Source organism: Pongo abelii, chromosome X (assembly GCF_028885655.2).
Source record: "Pongo abelii isolate AG06213 chromosome X, NHGRI_mPonAbe1-v2.0_pri, whole genome shotgun sequence".
NCBI lineage: Eukaryota > Metazoa > Chordata > Mammalia > Primates > Hominidae > Pongo > Pongo abelii.
This window is the reverse complement of record NC_072008.2, coordinates 6727370-6749092: the sequence shown is the minus strand read 5'-3', so window position 1 is coordinate 6749092 and position 21723 is coordinate 6727370. Positions and strand designations below refer to the sequence as shown.

The following is a 21723-nucleotide window of genomic DNA, read 5'->3' as shown; positions in this document are numbered from 1 at the left end:
TGAGGAAGATAAAATAGAAAGCAGCTCCCCTCCTGTGAGGTGTCCATTCAGGACATTGCAGGGCCTCATTAATGAACTAGTGCCGTAATAAAGCAGAAATATACAAATGGCAGCACTGACACCCATAAGCCCTTCCTCTGGCAGGTGCTTTACAAACAATAAGGGAACTGGCTCTCCTTTTGTTAACAATGGACCCAAATGCATGCCATGGTTGACCAGATTCTTTGTGTATCATTAGCTCAGCTACACCAAATAATTCCACCGCCTTACAAGGCTGGGCCTTTTCAATGCGTTAGGGTACAATTTTTCTAGTTACGAATGTCACCTTTTAAAACATGGAAAATACAAAGTTAAGAAAAACCTTGCAAATTCTTATCAACTTGCCATCACTTCTTACAGTTTAAAAAATTGGTATGGACCATTTTAATTAATGTGACATGTGTGTTTGTCCACCTCATTAAAGGTCCTTTTTGGGTTACTGTTGTTGCTGGTAGCTTTATTCTTTTTTATTTTAATTAAACATTTTATTTTGAGATAATTATAGTCATGTAGTTGTAAGAAAGAATACGGAGGGATCCTGTGTGTTTTAGTACACACTTACATGATGTTCTTGAAATGGCAATACTATAGAATTGGAGAACAAATTAGTGCATGCTGAGAATTAAGGAGGGGAGGGCAGGAGAAAAGTGAATATGGGTTTAAAAGGACAACATGAGAGATCTTTGTGTGGCTAGAAATATCCTATATCATGATTACATCAATGACAGTATCTTGGTTGTCATGTTGTACTAAAATTTTATAAAATGATACTATTCCTATTTTGGATATCTACAGTGTTTTAGTTTATGTCTTTGCATAACCTTCCTTAGTAATTTCTCTAGGTGCTATATAATATATTCATAACTATCACAGTCTACTGATGTCACCATTTTACCACTTTTAGTGAATGTAAAAACATCACTTCCCTTTACCTTCCCCCATTTATAATTATCTTAAGTATTTTTCCAGCAGATGCATAGAACCACATCAAACAAATGTTCTAATTTTTGGTTCAACCCTCAAATATGGTTTAGAGTATCCCAGATGAGAAGGAAAGCATATTTATTTACCCATAGTTTTGCATATTGATTTTCCTTCCTGGCACTCCAAGATTTATTCTGTTATCATTTTCCTCTATTTTAAGAACTTCTTTAAACCATTTATTCTAGGATAGGTCTGCTGTTGACAAATTCTTAGATTTTCTTCATTGGAGAACGTCCTGATTTCCCTTTCATTCCTAAAGCATATTTTTACTGGATATAAAGTTCTGTGTTGACGGTTTTTTTTTTAAGCATCTGAAAAATATTGTGCCACTTCCATCTGTCCTCCATCAATTCTGGTAATGAATTTGCTATTACTTGAATAATATTTTTCCCTAGAGGTAAGGTGTTGCTTTCTGTGGCTGCTTTCAAAATTTTTTTGTGTGTTTGGTTTCCAGGAGTTTCATTAAGAAGTGTCTTGGCATGGATTTCTTGAGATTTACCCTGTTTGGCCTTCACTCAGTTTTTTGAATCTGTTTGTTTATGTCTCTTGGCAAACTTGGGAATTTTTTGGCTACCCTTTCCTTGAGTACTTTCTCAGCCCCAACCTCTTTCTCTTCTTTTTCAGGCATTTAGCTAGTTGTTTTATCCCTAATTGTTAATTACAGCTCACATTGCATGCCCAAAGAGGGAGGCTAGGGCTGGGTGGACTTCCTATGATCTTTCTGTATGAAATATTTTGTTATCACGTCTCAGTCATTTCTCACTAATGTTTTTAAGGCTTATTGATAACATTGCTTATTAATGATTTCAGATGAATTTAGAAAGAAAATCTGACAAGTTCCTGAAAATATTTACTAAAGTTTTTAATTGTCATTGTAGAAATCGACATGATAGTATGAAAAATGGACATAATTAAAATATTTGTAGTTTGAATCCTGTGACATGATTTGTTTATCCTGTTTATGCAAGTCTAATTTTATATTGCTCAGTTTCAAGCAATTTAACTTAAGACTTTAAGATTTTCTAGACAGGTTTTACATATTTCTTGTTAAGGTTAGTTCTAGGTATTTTCAGGGCTTTCTTTTTGTTGTTGTTGTTGGTTTGTTTGTTTTTTGAGACAGGGTCTGGCTCTGTTGTCCAGGCTGGAGTGTAGTGGTGTGATGTTGGCTCACTGCAACCTTTGCCTCCTGGGCTCAAGCCATCCTCTCGCCTCAGCCTCCCAAGTAGCTGGGACTACAGGTGCACACTACCACAACCAGATAATTTTTGTAAATTTTTTTTTTTTTGGTAGAGATGCAGTTTCACCACGTTGCCCAGGCTGGTGTCAAACTCCTGGGCTCAAGTGATCCTCGTGCCTCAGCCTCCCAAACTGCTGGGATTACGGACATGAGCCACAACACCTACCCGTATTTTCAGCTTTAATTGATATTGGGATAGTTTCTTTTCAGATAATATTTTAAAACTAGTTTTATTGTGTGTATGGAAATCCTGTTGCTTTATTATATTTATTTTACATTTAGCCATTTTATTAAAATTTGTACTTAATTGCTAGTTGTTTATCAGTAGTATTCAGTATTTTTTCAATATGTTCCTTGTGGATTTCTTACCTCCTACCACAGATGCCCAAATTTTAGCCACAAAACAGATTCAGCCATACTCTGAAATATGCCTAATAAATAAACTTGCCCATAGTCAATAATTTTGATAAATGTTACATTTAAATTCATCACCTGCTGATTCACATTCATCGTATCGTACTAAAGGCTTTGGGAAGTCCTGCATTTAAGGGCCCAACTAGCCTTGTTTAACACACTGTTTCTGACATGCAAGCCATACATATCAAAAACCCATAGAAAATACATAGAAACCCTACATACATTGCACTTGTAGACAAGTGTTTATAGTCTTAAAATGTAAAGAAATCTTACAAAGCAGGACCAACATGTTAAATTCCCACAATAGAAAGATGGGGAACTGACAGAAGAAACCCACATGGCCAATAAGCCATTTTCACTCAGCAAATTCACCAGACCACAATTATGTCCAGGGTGGCCTTTGTTTCTGATATTCCATTTCAACAGCTGCCTTGCACTGAAATTTGAATTCTTTATAATCCGGGCTGCCAAGACCACGATGGGGTGTCTTCTGCTTTGCCTCCTGCTTTGCAAAGCAGTTAGCCCCATCAATCCGATTCTCTGTCGACTTAGCAGGGATCTCTCTGCCTTTACCATCCTATTTCGTGATGCCAGCATGGTTTGATTACTTTCTGAAGGTCAAACAAACCAAGGGGTTATTTTCCTGGTTAAAATCCCTACTGGATATGAAGATGAAAAATGTGCTGCACTCTAGATGAGTGAGACAAATAGATATGGATTATTTTCTAGCTCCCAATACTATGATAAAGAGTTGAAAGAATTCTAGAAAGAGAAAGACACCAGCCAATAATTTTTAGTTGTTTGTTGGTTGAAAACATAAATCTCTATGTAGGAAAACATTATGGTGCCAGTTCAGAACCCCTGGTTCTTGTAAACACCCTTGCTGCTGAACAAGGTATCTATGCCTTTTCTGCTTTTCTAAAGGATAATACATACAGAAGTATAAAAAGGTCCATGACCTTTGATCCATAATTAATTATTTAGAAAAATATTCACAGACGTCAACCACAATTTAGGTCAAGAACATTCACAACAATGTTATTTAAAACAGCAAAAACAACAAAAACCCCATGGTGCTCAATGATAGGGAAGCATTTAACCAAGTTTTGATATAAACAGAGGTCGTGTGGTTACCTAGTCTAGGGGTCAGGATACTTTCTGTAAGAGGCCAAATAGTGAATATTTTAGGCTTTGAGGGACCGATGTTCTCTCTGACAATTACTCAGTTCTGCCCTTGTGTCTCAAAAGCAGCAACAGTCAATAATATGTAAAGAAATAGGTGTGGTTGTGTTCTAATAAAATTTCCTTTAAATTTGAATTTCATAATTTTAAGGTGTTATGAATTTTTTTTTTGACAGTCTCACTCCGTCACCCAGGCTGTAGTGCCGTGGTGCAATCTTTGCTCACTGCAACCTCCGCCTCCCGGGTTCAAGTGATTCTCCTACCTCAGCCTCCCAAGTAGCTGGGACCACAGGCACACATCACCACACCTGGCTAATTTTTGTATTTTTAGTGGAGACGGAGTTTCGCCATGTTGGCCAGACTGGTCTCGAACAACTGGCCTCAATTGATCCACCCACCTCGGCCTCCCAAAGTGCTGGGATTACAGGCAGGAGGCATCGTGCCTCCCTGAAATATTATTTTTTATTTTTATTTTTAAAACCTATTTCAACATGTAAAAGCCATACTTAGCTCATGGGCAGGGGGACACTGTTTGGCCATGGGCTGTGGTTTCTTAATACTGGCATAGCCACTAAAATCATATTTTCAAACGCTATTTCACGTGGTAACATGCTCACAATATAATATTGAATGAAAAAAAGTAGACCCTAAAATTATTTTTAGAGTATGCCCTCATTTTAAAAGAAGAAAGGAATATAAGAAGAGCTAGAAAGAAATATCCAAAAGCATTAAAATGTTTTTCTCTCCAGGGTGGCCTCTGAATGATTTTTACTCCCTCTGTGTGCTTTTCTGTGTTTGCTAAATGCTTTACAAGGAGTATTATTTTTACAATAAGAAACATTACTTTAAAACATACTGTTCTTTAAAAAATCATTCTCAAGCTGGTTCATTCTCCTGCTATTTTAAGGATTCATTTTCCTTATTTTGAAATTTATTTCTTCTGCCTGTCATCTGTTTCCTTCCTTCAGAGATGTTTGTCATTTATTTTCAGAAATCCTTCACTCATTTCCTCACTCATTCTTTCTCTTTTCTCCTCTCACTCGAACAATCTTTGTTACGTATGACATTTTTCAAAGTTCTATTCTGAGCCAACAGGAGAAAAAATATTAAACATATTCATTATACTGAAAATGAAGGTAGAAAAGTGTGCTTTCCTTTCAAAGCCACTGATAGTAATTTTAACATCTTGGGCATTGAGCAATCCCTCAATGTTGTAACTATGATGTTTTCAACAGAAAACTGAACCAGACTGAAGACAATTAAAAATAGGTTTATCTTTAACGTACACTGAATTCTATATAGACCATTGGGTCAAGATTCTCTCATCATAGGCGCAGGAAGTATGGCTTTATTTTATTTTATTTCGAGACAAGATCTGCCTGTGGCCCAGGCTGGAGTGCAGTGGTATGATCTCGGCTCACTGCAGCTTCGACCTCCCTGACTCAATCCATCCTCCCGCCTCAGCCCCTGGAGCAACTGGGACTACAGGCGTATGCCACGTCACCCAGCTGATTTTTGTATTTTTTGGAGAGATGGGGTTTTGCCATGTTGCCCAGGCTGATTTCAAACTCCTGGCCTCAAAGCCATCCACCCTTCTCAGCCTCCCACACCTGTGCTGGGATTACAGGCATGAGCCACTGCGCCTGGCCAGGTACAGGAAGAATGCTTCAAGTGGCTTGCCTTTTCTTGACGATATTCTCATTTGACTCATAAAGAGCATACAAGGACTCCCCTTATATCCCAGGTATTCTCATTAATGTAATCGTTCCTCTTCTGCTGCAGATGCCCAACCGTCACCACAGCCATGAAGAGAAGGCAATGCGGCTGCTATGCTGGGTGGCTTGCTTTGATTTCAAACCCATCAGCATCTCAATCCTGTTCCCTGAGAAAAATCCTATTAGGATTCTTTTTTTAACATTCTGTATCTATTAATTTGCGTGGCTGCTCTTCACTGAGTGTCTGTTTTGCAAAGGGCACTGTTTTAAAGACTAAAAATGACAAGGTGGCAGCCCTATGTGAGCAAATGAGCTATAATTAATGAAGGAAGATAGGGCTTCACGCCAGAGAAGCAATAGTACTGTCAGCATTAAACATTGGGGTGTGGCCATGTGTAAAGGAAATAGGCCAAGTGTTCACAAAGGGGTCAGAAAATAGTGTCAAGGAGGTTGCAAATGAGGAAGAATGCCAGGGTCCTATTCTTAGTGGAGCCAGGTAACTGCTAGATGCTTTGCACATTCCTTGTCATGAAAACCATGCAGGGTAGATGCTCTACAGAGTGTAAGTCCCTTGTCTTTTATGCCACGTGGGGCGAGATTATGAAGGAAGAGGAAATAAGACCATACAGGAATAATGCTAATTTCATAGGGCTTATACAAATCCATCCCATACCATGTGCCATCCTAGGCACTTGACATGCCCTATCTCATTGAATCATCTAAACAATGATATGGGGTTAGAACTGGCTCTAACCTGATCTTGAGATGAAGGAACTGGGTCCTGGAAAAAACAAACAAACAAACAAACAAACAAACAAACACTAACTTTCTTTGATCATACAGCTAGTTAGTGGTGGAACAAGTACCCAAGTCTGCTATAGCTGTTCTCATCCACACACAGTAAGAATTATATAGTCCACGACCTTACAACATGAATCAAACACAGCTTCAATCTTATTATTCCGTTAAAATGTATGTAAGTCTGATCTGCTAGTGATCCTAAATCATTACCATATGACAGGTGTGAACAGTAGTGATGCTTACTAATTTGATGCTAATTTTAAAAGGAAATATTCCACAGGTAGAAAAATCTCCATGTTAAAAATAAGGGAGAATAAGTTTAAGAAGAAAAAAGAATAAGAATATGATTTTGTCCGAGAAGTGTGCCTGCCTCAAGGAAGAAACTTACCAGATTTTGAAAATTGGGACTGATTTTCAACCTGTGGCTCTGCAGAAGGTGTCTTTCCTGACTTTGGGTAGTTAATTGATAAAAAATAATAAACAGGAATGCATGATTGCTTGAATGTAAAACTACCACCTGAGTACAGATGGGATGCATTCTGTATCTGCAAAAGTAGATTCCCATGAACCCCATCCTGAGGAATGTGAGTGGAGTGTCTAGTTTAACCAGAGCAATATATTTGGCAATCTGGTAACATGTGATCCTGCCTTGCCAAAGGGCTGAGGCTTGCTTTTCACATCAACATCATATTCAGGCCATAAAACTACAGTGCACTGAGGCTAGACAGAGCCTCCAGGGCTCAAAAGAAAAATCAAATCTTGATGCTCAACCCAGAGAATGGCTGACAGATGGGAATGGGACAAATTCACTCCCAGTTGAGAAAAGAGGGACAGCTGAACAAATTTCAGTGCTCCCCTTCATACATACAAGTTAACTGACATGGGGGCTGTCTTGACTCTGCTCCTGAATACTTTGTAGAAAGATGGCATTGCCTTGCAGTTGGATCTGCCAACCTCCAGTAATTCACATTAAAGAAAAAAACCCTAAATAAATAATAGATCAATAAAGAAAATTCAGCAACACACAGGGAAGAAGTGGGAAGGTTCTGTCAACATGGCAATGTGCTTTTGGCCACTTCCCTCTGAATTGACAGCTAGGGTGCCATGATAGATATCAAGGGCATGCAGACTGTTGCAGACTGCTAGCGAACACTGCTCCATGTTGCTATGGCGAATGAGAAGCGTCCACAATGCCACAGAGCTTGTTGGCAGCATCGTTGTAAACAAACACGATAAGGCCAGTACTTTTGCCAACAGAATTCATGAGAGTATGTTGCATAGTCATCTCTCCTAGAGCTGGGAAACACGTCCTGAGGCAAAGGAAAAGATCAGAATAAAACCATGAAAGCAACTGAGAAAATTACCTACACACTAAAGTGCCAACATACTCAATGCCAGTGCTTCCCAACCAAGGGTGGTTTTGCCTTCTGGGGGACATCTGACCATATCTGGAATCATTTTTCGTTTTCACTACTTGGGGAGAGGTGCTACTGGCATCTGGTAGGTAGAGGTCAAGGTGCTGCTGAACATCTTACAATGCACAGGACAGCTCCCTGCAGCCAAAGATTATATGGTCCCAAATGTCACCAGTGTTGAAGTTGAAAAACCCTGCTCTCTGCAGAGAACCTTTCAAGAGAACCAGCTGTAAGAAGCTTGATGTTAGAATCTACTTTCCATAAATTCATGGCATAATGGATGAAGCACAAAAAAACTTGACTGGGGAAAGTGTCAATAAGAAAACAAATGAAAAATAAAGGAAAATGTCGCACTTGTGTCAACTCCCACTACAGTTCCTAAAGGTGCTGAAAAATGTAATGAAGCTAATTGCACAGAAATCAGATTGATGATGCACAGAGCAGCTGACTCTTTGGGCTCCCATGAAATGACAAGATGTATGTATTTCTAAAATTTCCTTTTATAATATGGAATGCTATGTTTGTCAGAGACTGTCTAAGTAGGGAAGCTCACAGCCAAGAATCGGGCTGTCATTTCATAGGATCTGTCCTCTGATTAGCAGGGGTGAACACCTTTTGCAGGGCCAGGGACTAGTTGTGGTTTCATCTCTCCACCCAGAATCTCTGTGTGATGCTTCTTTTTGGAACCAGCCACTTGGCCAGTGATCATAGCCTACATGTGCAGCAATTTTATCACTCTGGCTGAAGGCTGTGCCACATGATGGCTGGATTCTGCATTTCATCATGTCTTTCTGCTTGCCTTCCGCACGTTGATGAGGCAGGTCTCTTCAACTTCGCACAGAGCGACTGTAGTGATTTGGCTGCCATCTTGCCCATGATTTGTCTGATTCAGAGCCAGTTGGTTCTGAGGGCTCTGCCTTAATACAGGTGGATGGACACTACTCTAGAATTGTGTCTGTAAGTCTCCCTTTCTGTACCAGGATTGACTAGAAAGATGGTAGAAAATCCATGTCAGGTCTTTGTCTCATAATCACACGGTCCATCATCTAATATTACCTTGGTTGCATTAAGAATGTTTTGCAAAATGTCTGTTCTGGCTGCTAACTGAGCCAAGGATGAGCTTCTTTTCAATGCTTACTTTCACTTTTTCGTTTGTTTTGAGACAGAGTCTCGCTGTGTCACCTAGGCTGGAGTGCAGTGACGCCATCTCAGCTCACTGAAGCCTCAACCTCCTGGGCTCAAACGATCCTCCCATCTCAGTCTCCCAAGTATCAGGGACCGGAGGTGCATGCCACCATGCCCAGCTAATTAAAAAATTTTTTTTGTAGAGACCAGGTATCACCTTGTTGCCCAGGCTGGTCTTGAGCTCCTGGGCTCAAGTGATTCTCCTGCCTCAGCCTCCCAAAGTGCTGTGATTACAGGAATGAGCCACTGCACCCAGCCTACTTTTATTTCATTACTGCTTAACCAAGGTAGCTTGACACTGATATATTTTTTTGAAGATATTTCTCTGAGAAGTGAGTATATTGTCCCAACCATCTTTAAATTTACACAATTATTTTCCACAACAGTTCATGGGAAATGTGTCTCTCAGTGCATCCCCACAGAAAATAACTCTTAATGATCCACATCGAAATGATGTCCATTTGAGGGAATTGACAGCATCTCATGTCACTAAGACAAATCACACGTTGAAGCATTGGGTCTCACTGGAAAGTGATTATACTGAGTTGAATGCTAGTACACAGAACTTACAGAAAAGGTGGCAGCACAGACTTACTCTTCAAAACAAGATCTGCCTACCAACATTTCACGATGTATTGCTTAGTGAAAACTGAAATGCATAATTTCGGCATTAAGAGACATATGTAAATCAACTTCCATTGTTTTCCTGCCCAATGACATCTCTCTCTATTGTTCACATTCAAATGAATGTGTCTGAATTTAAGGGGCTACCATTTTCTGCATAACCTTGTTCAGACTTTTTAATTCATAAATCAAAATGAAAAATATATAGCCCATTGCATCTCTTGCGAAAACACTTATCACACTCATCATTTCTCCTTGAGTTTTCTTCCAGGGGAAAAAAATAATTTATCTCTGTTGTTGATAAAATTTGACCATATCATTATATCTAGTTCCTGATGGTTTCCCCCATCCAAGTCAGCCTTGCTACTTGTTTCAACCTCCCACCCCCACACCCATGAAAACTATCTTCCTTTCCTTCCATTTTTCATCCAAAGTTTTTCATTTCAGCTTTCTTCTCCCTAACACGATGGATTCCCTTAACCCTCGTTTGTTTCCTCTGCCTCATACATTTCTTGACCCTGGCTGAAAATATGTTGACGATATTAATGGCTAGAGAGCCAATTAGCTTCTCAGACTCTAACTGCTCAGTGTTTGTAGGGGTCTGGGATCATCCGGCTTTATCTACTTCCAATTTACATGAACCCAATGCCATCAGCAATCCTGCCCACAATGATCCACTTTTGTTTTCCTTGGGGTAGTAATTCTAAATCCTTATTACTTTGCTGAAGGCATTCTCACCTCCTCCGTCTTCTCTCTGCTCTGCTCTCAGGATAATCTATTCTCTACTTCGGAGGGAACATAGGATCTATGGGGTGTGAGGACACTTCGTGTTTTGCTACTAGCTATACCTTGTCCGTATCCCGTGATCTACAAATCTTCCCACTTGAACTCCTTCCTTCTGATATCATGGATGAAATATTGTTCCTGTAGCCTAAGAGAAATATCCCTCTGCTGTTAAGATCTTATTTGTTCCCTCGTTTATTTTCTCAGTCTTTCTTGCCATATCTTCTGAATTTTCCCCTCTGATTATATAATTATGTGTATCTCATTCCAAAATAAAAACAACCAAATAAAACCACAGGAAACAAAATCATTTTTTAAAGGAATCTGTCTCTTCATCTTTTACGTATCTTCATCTAGCTACTGCTATGACATCTCCTCTACTCTTCATGGTCAGCCATCTAGAGTCATAATAATAATGTATATTTTCCCCACCTTTTAAAAATGACAACTGTATTGAAATATGAACCACATATCATAATCCATTTAAAGTGTGCGATTCGGTGGCTTTTATTCACAAAGTTGTGCAACCATCCCCACTATCTACTTCCAGAATATTTTCAGCATTCCCAAAAGAAGGCCTGTGCCCATTAGCATTCATTCAACCCTGTGCCCATTAACATTCATTCAACCATTTGTATGGCTGAATAGTATTCCTTTGCATGTATTGACCACATTTAATTTATCCATTTATCAGTTGATGGACGTTTAGGTTGTTTCACTTTTAAGCTACTATAAGTAGTGCTACTATGAACATCCATGTACTTTTTTTTTGTATAGGTATGTTTTCATTTCTATTGAGTATAGACCTAGGAGTGGAATTGCTGGGTCCTATGGGAACTCTATGTTTAAGCTTTTCAGGAACTACTAGACTGTTTTCCGAACCTGTTTTCCCCACCTTTTTTCCCTCCATATACAGTCTGCTTCAACCTGTGGTCTTACTTCCTAGTTTATGGGGAATCTCTTTCTCTTGGGTTACCAGTAACTTCCATGTTGCCAAATCCACTAAGGGCTTTACAATACTTCTTTAACTTTGATCTCTGTGACTTTGACCTTCCTAACCTCTTCTCATAAAAAGCTCTGTTCCCCTTTGGTTTTCAGGACAACATTCTCATCTCCTGGGAAAGCTCTCTTTAGTCTTAACTCATTTTTTTTTTGTTCCTTTAATCACACTTGGATGCCTCTCTCGTGTTACCATCAACTTTATCTTCTCACTGAGCACACTCCTTCCAGATATTTGGTGCACAAATGACTCAAAATCTGTAACATCACCCCAGATCTCACTTCTGAGCTATAGGATGAAGTTCCCTACACAGATGCTCCATATACATTTTACCCTCAAGAAAACAGTGCTGTGCCTATCACCTCCTCTGACTCATTTCTCCATGAATGTGACCAACATCCACCCTGTTAGCTATTTTCATCCAACTGGATGAGAATAACTCTATATGATGAAAGATTGAAATATATTATTGATGAGAGTGTGTGGTAAATACAAGGTATGGAGACTTCTTAAAAATTCGGGAATCACTTTATTATAGTATGAATGCATTGAGAGAAGAAAACATGACTATTATTTTTTTAAATCTCTGTTTCCCTAGTACCTGGCAAGGTGTCTGAAATATAGACATTCAGTGATTGTTGGTTGAATTAATTTATGTTATATAAATGTCTATAATTTGTATATACAGTTGACTCTCATTGTTTGTGGTCATTACAGTATGTTCTATAAAGTCACCAAAAACACTGGATTAGCTGAACCATTGGCTAGGTTCTTATGAGCCCCCTGATTACAACATTTTTGTCAGCTGATGAATATGTGACCTTGTTTTCTGTGTGTTTGTGTATAGAGACAGCTAACTTCATACATATTGTTGATTCATTCACCTTGAGCTCATGGCCAACAGCACTCTAACTCATGCCTGAATGAAGCTTCTCTAATACCATATTATCTCCAGAAGGGACATCAAGTGTCCCTGCTTGTGCTTAGGGACACAAGACAGCACTCCAGCACTGTGATTTGGGGCCATTTTCACAGTAAAACCAACAAGAAAAAACACAAACATGCAAAAAACATGATATGAAATTGACTGCTCAAAGAACACACGTTTACAGGATGAACTGAATCAAGAATTCACAGTGTAACCTTGTTCATCCTCAGCTGAGAATGTGTCCGTTAGGTGATTTAGATGTTTCCCCACACTGCACATGTCTGTAAATGACTGTGAACACACTCCAAGCATTGATGCTGCAGTTAGAAGTACATTTTAGTGAGTAGGCAGACAGGTAAATACAGAATCTTCATATGATGAGGATCCACTATATATAATTCATATATCTATAATATACAATGTGCTAAATTATGTATAAAGCTACAATAAATATAATAGATATATAATATTTTATAAACTATGTTGTAAGATTATACAATTTCAATATCATAATTTCTAATATTTTATAATAATCTGTGATTTTATATGTGGTAAATATATAATGATATAATTTATAATGTATGACATATATGAGTTATATATGTTATAGTATATAAGCAGATCTCACCAATTTACATATAATTATTTATATTGTATTAGTCTGTTCTCATGCTGCTAATAAAGGCATACCTAAGACTGGAAAATTTATAAAGAAAAAGAGGTTTAATGGACTCACAGTTCCACATGGCTGGGGAGGCCTCACAATCATGGCGGGAGGCAAAGGAGGAGCAAAGGCACGTCTTACAAGGAAGCAGACAAGAGAAGTGCATAGTGAAGTTGGGGAAAAGCCTTTTATAAAACCATCAGCTCTCATGAGAACTCACTCACTATCATAAGAATAGCATGGAGGTAACCGCTCCCATGATTCAATTACCTCCTTTGGGTCCTTCCTATGACATGTGGGGATTATGGGAACTACAGTTCAAAATGAGATGTAGACCTGAAACTATAAAAATTCTAGAATATAACATAGGAAAAACCCTTCTAGACATTGGGTTAGGCAAGGATTTTATGACCAAGAACTCGAAAGCACATGCAATAAAAACAAAGATAAATTGCTGGGACTTCATTAAACTAAAGAGCTTTTACACAACAAAAAGAACAGCCAGCAGAGTAAACAGACAACCCACAGAGTGGGAAAAAAATTTTCACAATCTATACATCTGACAAAGGATTAATATCTAGAATCTACAATGAACTCAAACAAATCAACAAGAAAAAAAACAAACAATTCCATCAAAAAGTGGGCTAAGGACAAGAATAGACAATTCTCAAAAGAAGATATACAAATGGCTGACAAACATATGAAAAAATGCTCAACATCACTAATGATCAGGGAAATGCAAATCAAAACCACAATGCGATAACACCTTACTCCTGCAAGGATGGCCACAATCAAAAAAACAAAATATAATAGATGTTGGCGTGGATGCAGTGAAAAGGGAACACTTCTACACTGCTGGTGGGAATGTCAACTAGTACAATCACTATGGAAAACAGTGTGGAGGTTCCTTAAAGAACTAAAAGTAGAACTACCATTTGATCGAGCAATCCCACTATTGGGTATCCATCCAGAGGAAAATAAATCATTATATGAAAAAGATACTTGCACATGCATGTTTATAGCAGCACAATTTGCAATTGCAAAAATGTAGAACCAACTCAAATGCCCATCACTCAATGACTGGATAAAGAAACTGTGGTGTATGTATATGATGGAATACTACTCAGCCATAAAAAGGATTGAATTAATAGCATTTGCAGTGACCTGGATGAAATTGGAGACTATTATTCTAAATGAAGTAACTTAGGAATGGAAAACCAAACCATATGTTCTCACTCATAAGTGGGAGGCAAGCTATGAGGATGCAAAGGCATAAGAATGACACAATCGACTGGAGACTCAGGGGGAAAGGATGGGAAGGGTGTGAGAGATAAAAGACCACAAATAGGGTGCAGCATATACTGCTTGGGTAATGGAGGCACCAAAATCTCACAAATCACCACTAAAGAGGTAATAAATGTCTAGGCACTAAAAAAAAAATTTGGGTGGGGACACAGCCAAACCACATCAGTTACAAATTTTGTGTATAGAAATTATGTTTCTATCTATATGCATATATTTAACTAATTACACATATATATGTTTATATGTACACATCTAAGGGATAATCACATATTCCTGAGAAAGTAAAATGCGTGGCTCCTGTATTAGGTGACCAAACATATGATTAGATCACCTTGATTGCTTAATTATATCTTCTCCCTCTTCTTCCTAGTTTCTCCTTCAGTTTCTTATCTCAGTAAATGGCACCATCATCATCCAGGCAGAATCCAGGAAACATTCCGATCCTTCCCTCCTTCTTATCTCTTATATCCAAAGCATCATTGAGGGCTTCTTGATTTTGCCTTCCTGACGTCACTCTGTTCTATAAACTCCTTCCTGTACTGCCACAGCCTTAGTGCCACCTTTACTTCATTTGTATTAAGGAAAATATTCTTCAAATTGCTTTATCCATTTAATCATTCCTCCTTTTTCTGATCAACCAGGAGACGGCATCCCCAAAAGTTCTGAGTTAGACTCTTTGCACATACCTGGCCATTGCTGAATTTTCATCTGACAACTCACTGCAGTTTCCTAGTTATTAATAAATCTTCCACTCTGAACACAGTGTGGCTTTTAAAAAAGGACAGCCTGGATCAGGCCACCTTTGCATAGAATATTTCAGTGGCTTTTCATGGCCCCTACCTTCAGGTGAAAGTCCGCCTCTTCTATAGGACATACAATCTGTGCGGTGAGTTGTCAGATGAAAATTCAGCAATGGCCAGGTATGTGCAAAGAGTCTAACTCAGAACCTTTGGGGATGCCGCCTCCTGGTTGATCAGAAAAAGGAGGAATGATTAAATGGATCAAGACCAAGAAGAAGCAATCCAGTGAAGTTTAGGAAACCAGGAAGAAAGTGCTCTCAGAGGCCAAAGGAGAGAGAATTTGAAGTGATATGGGGTTTAAATGCTTCTGAAGGAGGTCAGAATGAATGAGGATTTATAGTCCCCTGGGTGTAGCAGGTGGGAGGTCCCTTGGGGAAACAATTTGAGAAGAATAAAGCACCACCTGCCTGCTAGGGAGTGAAGAAGGGGAATTTAGGAAACGATGAGATGAAATATAGATTATCCCACCGGGACTCCTGATGGAAGAGAGAGAACAAAGTGGCCAGGGAGGATTCAGGACAGAGAGGGGTTATAAGAAGCACAGGTGATGCTGCCTCATAATTCTGACTTCTCAAAACTCCAGTGAAGCTGCAAAAACACCAATCATTCTTCTGCTTAAGTGCTCGGCTAAATTCCTCCTGCTGTAAAAATATCTTGCATAATTTATGGGTTTTTGCACTTAAAATATCATTCATACAAATATGAGGATTTCTGAGGTGAGAAGTGAGAAGAAATATTTACCTAACCATGGCCAATAATGAGTTTTATATTTCTGATGTCTCTTAAAGTGAGATGAAAGGTTGCACTTTTTATCTTGAAAAATGATCGCAAAGCTCCTTCCAAGAGATTCTCCTTACCTAATAGGATTGTGGCTACCTGCTATTTTATTTCTTTTTCTTCTCTTTTTAAAGGAAATATCTGGTACTTTTCATTGCTCAAGTATTGATGAACAGGGTGTTTACTAAATAAATTCGTAGAACATAGAACTGGAAGAGGCAATTGTGAAAACTTGACTTAGTGCCAAAATGTCCCTCCATTTCCAGCTACTGTGATTTCTTTATTGAAAACCAGAGACTTTGCGAAGGGAATTGTCAAACAAGTTACCTAAGGGAATCCATCTATAGCAATGATGAAGAACACCAGAATTGGCATCTGATCTTCCCTTTTCCTTTCAACATATAAAGAACGTAGTATTCTTTTTGAGGTCACAATTGCAACCATCATGACACAGTTGCAATTTTCTTTCTTTCTTTCTTTCTTTCTTTCTTTCTTTTTTCTTTCTTTCCTTTTTTTTAGACGGATTCTCGCTCTGTCACCCAGGCTGGAGTGCAGTGGCGCAATCTTGGCTCACTGCAAGCTCCGCCTCCCAGGTTCACACCATTCTCCTGCCTCAGTCTCTCTAGTAGCTGGGACTACAGGCACCTGCCACCACGCCCGGCTAATTTCCTTTTGTATTTTTACTAGAGATGGGGTTTTACCATGTTAGCCAGGATGGTCTCCGTCTCCTGACCTTGTGATCTGCCCGCCTCGGCCTCCCAAAGTGCTGGGATTGGAGGCGTGAGCCACCACGCCTGGCCGCAATTGTATTTCTGAACTAGAAATTTCCTGGATATTCTTGATAGTGTCCAGTGTTCAGAGATCATCTTTGTATGTCCTTCAGGTCTTCCGGTTTAAGTAGTTACTGGGTTAATAACCAAACTGCCATTGATGGAAACAAGTGTTTTTGTGAAGCCGATAGTGCATCTTATAGTTGGAATTAAGCTCTTAAATGAGGTCTTTGGAATTTTTACTGAAACTATTTCTTTGAGGGAAATGCAAACCCCCAACCATTTTCAACAAAGCATACCAGGGGTCAATGTTTCCAGCAGAAAACCCCATCTATCTGAAGTTAGCCAGTCAGAAACACACACCGAGCACCTGAAGTGAGAAAATCTTTAAGCAGTGTGCGTTTGTGTAATGGTAACAGTGAACTGCCTCTTCAGGGGTTTACTCTCTTCGTTTGGGAGTAATGCATGCACACACACACAGACACACAGACACACACACACACACACACACACACAATTCATCCAAAGTACTATTTCCAAAGGTGCCAATCAACAAGCACAAATCAATGTAGTAAAAACAAAATGCTACTAGGTGCTGAGTGAAAATGGCAGGGGGTGGCCCAAGACTCCAGTGGGCTGCAATTGCTGAAACCATTTCAATCTGATGAAATCATTCATATAAATCTGTGAGATTTTATATATTTGAAATGCAGATCCAGCCTTTTGAACATGAACGGCTCCACACTCTGAAACGACACCTGTAATAATTCCCTGAGTGTAGCCTTGACTGTGTCATCTCTTAATGAAAGAAGCTGAACAGCAAACGTTCAACGAGTGTGTACCATCCATCCCCTTATTGTATTCTCATCTCCCCAAATACGTTCCATTTAAATTCAGTTATTTTATACTCGACTCTTTGGTTTCTGTCATCCTCCAGTGCTGTTAGTCAATAGCCATCTCATAATCGAATCTCATGCCTTCGGGCAAAAATCATTGCTGGAAGGAAAGGGAGGAGAAAAAAATTAATGCACTCCATCTCTGTGGTTCATGGGCAGATTTTAAGGGCCATTTTCATGGTCGCATGAGAGGACACCAATGTAAGAGAGGTTGTTACTGACTCAATGTGTTCATTTCCTTCAGGTTGCAGGAGACTGATTTTTAAGTGGCTTGTTGGGAAAAATGAGATCTGTGGTTACAGAAACATCTAGTATAAATGATCATTTCCCGTATCTTAGGCAAAGGCATCATGGAAACAAAATATTTAATGTGCACCTAACATTCAGCAGCAATGTGAAACTCATCCTGCCAAGATTCATTTCTGAAGTCTCCATTGCAAATCATTTAGTAAGTGTCTTCCCTGATGTAGGCATAGTTCTTTCTCTCTGGATAATTTTCCATCCACCCTGCAATTCAGCTTCAGTTACCGTCCTCTCCTATCCAGACAATTGCAGTCTGAACACAACAGCCACCTCCTTTCCCTCTTCTTCTTTCTTCAAATCAGCTCAGTCCCACCAACCAGTAATCCCAGATCAATCGAACCATGTACTCCCTCTGTTACTATCACCAGGCACATCCAACAGTGAAAATTCATGACTTTACTGCTCTCCGAGCACCAAAATTAACTGGTGTTGTGCACAATCCCGATGCTGCTGCCTGATAAAAGTCCCTCTCCCATTTCTCACACTGGCTTTTGCCAACATACTCCAATTCGTCTCAAGTCCTCCACTTCACCCCTCACTTTCAGCACACAATCTTTCTTTCTAATGCACAGAGAAACAGACATTATCAGGAATAACCTTCGTTGGTGTTTTGCATCTCCCGCAAAATGATCTATACCTGCATCCTTTCTTCACTGCCGCCTCTGGGGTGCAGATAAGAATCTGGATCCGAGATAAGAATCTCCCTCTCTGCTCTGTAAATTCTATCTCATCCACACGATGGTCCCCATCATTCATCTCCTTTCTCTTCTTTATCGCCAACCTTTCGAAGAATGGCACATCTGCAGATGAATTAGCTCTCTGTGGTTCTCAACATACTTGCCAAATGTCATCCATCAGTATGTTTCCAATTTTAGCACATCCATTGCTGGGCAAACATTCACAAATTTGTCCACACATACCGTCACGACTTTTTCACTTCCTACTTATTCTACTTTCAGAATTTACTACTCTTCAGAAGTAGATATCTTCAAGGTCACTCGTCAATGACCTCCTAAATGCAACCTTAATCTCTTCTTTTAGTTCATATTCTTGCATGGTCTCTGCATGTGTTAAGATTGAAAAAGTGGTGTTCGTTATTTTTTTAAGGGATTGTCTTAATTTTTTCAAAGGAGTAGAAAGTGTTAAACTGAACCTGAGTTGTTCAAACAGCATGCTCTCCTCCTAGAATTTTTGCATTTATTTAAGCTTTGGCTGAACAGCCAGTTCAGGTCTTTGAGACATACTGAACAACAAGTCTATTCAGTGATGTTTACTACAATGCTGCCTGCACCGTATTTGAGAAATGAGTACGTTGGATCTGACTGATTTTGATGGAAGGAATGATTTCATCAACAGTAATGTGACCATGGTTCTGCAATAAGAATTTGTATTAAATCTTTATGGTTGAACATAAAAGAAGCCTGCAGGAACCCCAGCAATTATTCAGACTCAGGGCCCGAGGGCTCTGTATTTCAGAGACAACTAAAAATGGATCTGGTACAGGTGTGGTGATTTGGACTCCCTGATTCAACACACATTTGCACAGTTTCTACTAGGTCATGACCCATGAATGGCATCTTTATTCTGCAATGAAGATGACAGGGTTTATGTATGTCTGTATCCTGTTACTGATGAGACCCTCAGGTGTCAAATAAACAAGTCCTGATATGGAAAGACAATTTGCTCTTATACAAAACAGAGGAGACTTATTTTTCCCCTCCAAGGTTTTTCTCTTCTTTTTTGGTATGATGAACTGAAGGACATGTAGTAACTTAGAATGATTTTCATAGACCATCTTCACACACATTTTTCTCTTACGTTCTCTGCTGCTAGTTCTGCAGACTTCAAGATGTGAGTCTAAAAATAAAGACGCATGAAGATTCAATCACTACTGTTCTTTTATTTAAAGCTCTGGACAATTACTGAGAAAAAACCCCTAGGGGATAAAAAATAGATTAGAAAAATTGAATAAGAAAGTCATTATGTACAATACATCACTTGGTATATGGTGCTTTCCGATTTTGAATTTTAATAATGAGTCAGAGACTAGTTAGAATTTTTACCGAGTATTATGATACCATAAAATTATTCCCATTGGGGAATTTTCATAAGTACTTCAAAGATTAAACTGATATTTAAATATACCTTTCCAAAGCAACGTGGGACATTATTTCCTGTATTTCCAAAAATGATTATGTTGTCTAATTAACATTAGCCAATGATCAATATACTCATTACTAGTTGGAAAATTCTCTAAAATGATATGTATAGTTAATTGGGCAGCAACAGAGGAATGTCTATCCAAATTGAAAGAATTTTTAATATTGACAAGGGTCTCATGCATATGTATATACCTGAAAAGGTGAAGATGTGTCATAGGATGGCATTGTACCTTTTGAGAATAAGGGTGAAAAACCATGGCTCGTGTGCTTCCCAGCTCATGAAATCAGGACAAATTCAAGCACAGACGCTGCCCATGTACTGAAACCAGAGGGGAAACGTGATATCTTCCGTTGGGCATCAATAATTCATGTATTTATTCACTTATACCTTTACAAAAGTATGTATTGACTAGTGTACTCTACTTAGAAATGGCCAATCATGCCCGTCAAAATGGCAATTATTAAAAAGTCAAGAAACAATAGATGTTGGTGAGGTTGTGGAAAAATGGGAACACTTTTACACTCTTGGTGGGAATGTAAATTAGTTCAACCATTGTGGAAGACAGTGTGGCGATTCCTCAAAGATCTAGAACTAGAAATATCTTTGACCCAGCAATCCCATTACTAGGTATATACCCAAAGGAATATAAATCATTCTGTTACAAAGATACATGTACATGTATGTTCATTGCAGCACTATTCACAATAGCAAAGACATGGAATCAACCCAAATGCCCATCAAGGATAGACTGGGTACAGAAAATGTGGTACATATACACCATGGAATACTATGCAGCCATAAAAAGGAATGAGATCACGACCTTTGTAGGGACATGGATGAAGCTGGAAACCATTATCCTCAGCAAACTAACGGAGGAACAGAAAACCAAACACCACGTGTTTTCACTTATAAGTGGGAGCTGAACAATGAGAACACATGGACACAGGGAAAGGAACAACACACACTGGGGCCTGTTGGGGGATGGGGTGGGGGGAGAGAGAGGATTAGGAAACATAGCTAATGCATGCTGGGCTTAATACCTAGGTGATGGGTTGACAGGTGCAGCAAACCACCATGGCACACGTTTACTTATGTAGCAAACCTGCACAACTTCCACATGTGCCCCCGAACTAAAAATAAAAATAAAGAATGTTGTGTAAAAAAGAAAATGGCAAATCAAATATAGTGCCCAGTCTCTGGTCACTTAAGGTCTCAAAGGGGAGATAGAAAAATAAGTTTGTGGCACAAGTAAAAATAAGAGAAATTTCTCAAGGGAGGCACTGACAGAGAGTTCTTCATGTTCACAAGCATTAACCATTGATTCTGATTTGAGAGCTGGGCTGGGTAAGGTCAGAGTTGGAGGTTATTGAACATGATGCTGTTGGAGTTGCATAGGAAGAACATATAGTCACAGGGAAGTGCTATGTGTTCTTCCAATTTAAGCAGCCGATAAGATGGAGCACTTCTCGTTGAAATTTCTTTAAGCAAGAAATTTCGGTTGTTTAAATTCCTAACCCACAGCCCCAGGGGGGCTTTGTGATCAGTGGATCTTGCCCCTCTCTATGGAAAAGTTCTGAGGAGTCAAGATTGGGTCAATAAAAGAGGACATGGGAGCCAGGGGCAGTGACTCATGCCTGTAATTTCAGCCCTTTAGGAGGCCAGAGCAGGAGGACTGCTTGAGCCCAGGAGCTTGTGACCAGCCTGGGGAACATAGCAAGATCCCATCTCTACAAAA

The 21723-nt window shown here is 39.2% G+C and overlaps 1 protein-coding gene across 2 annotated transcripts in view; it reads left to right on the top strand.

The window, feature by feature from the left end:
• PUDP (pseudouridine 5'-phosphatase) overlaps positions 1 to 21723 on the top strand; it is a 441859-nt gene that overhangs the window by 379196 nt on the left and 40940 nt on the right. The window lies entirely within an intron of this gene.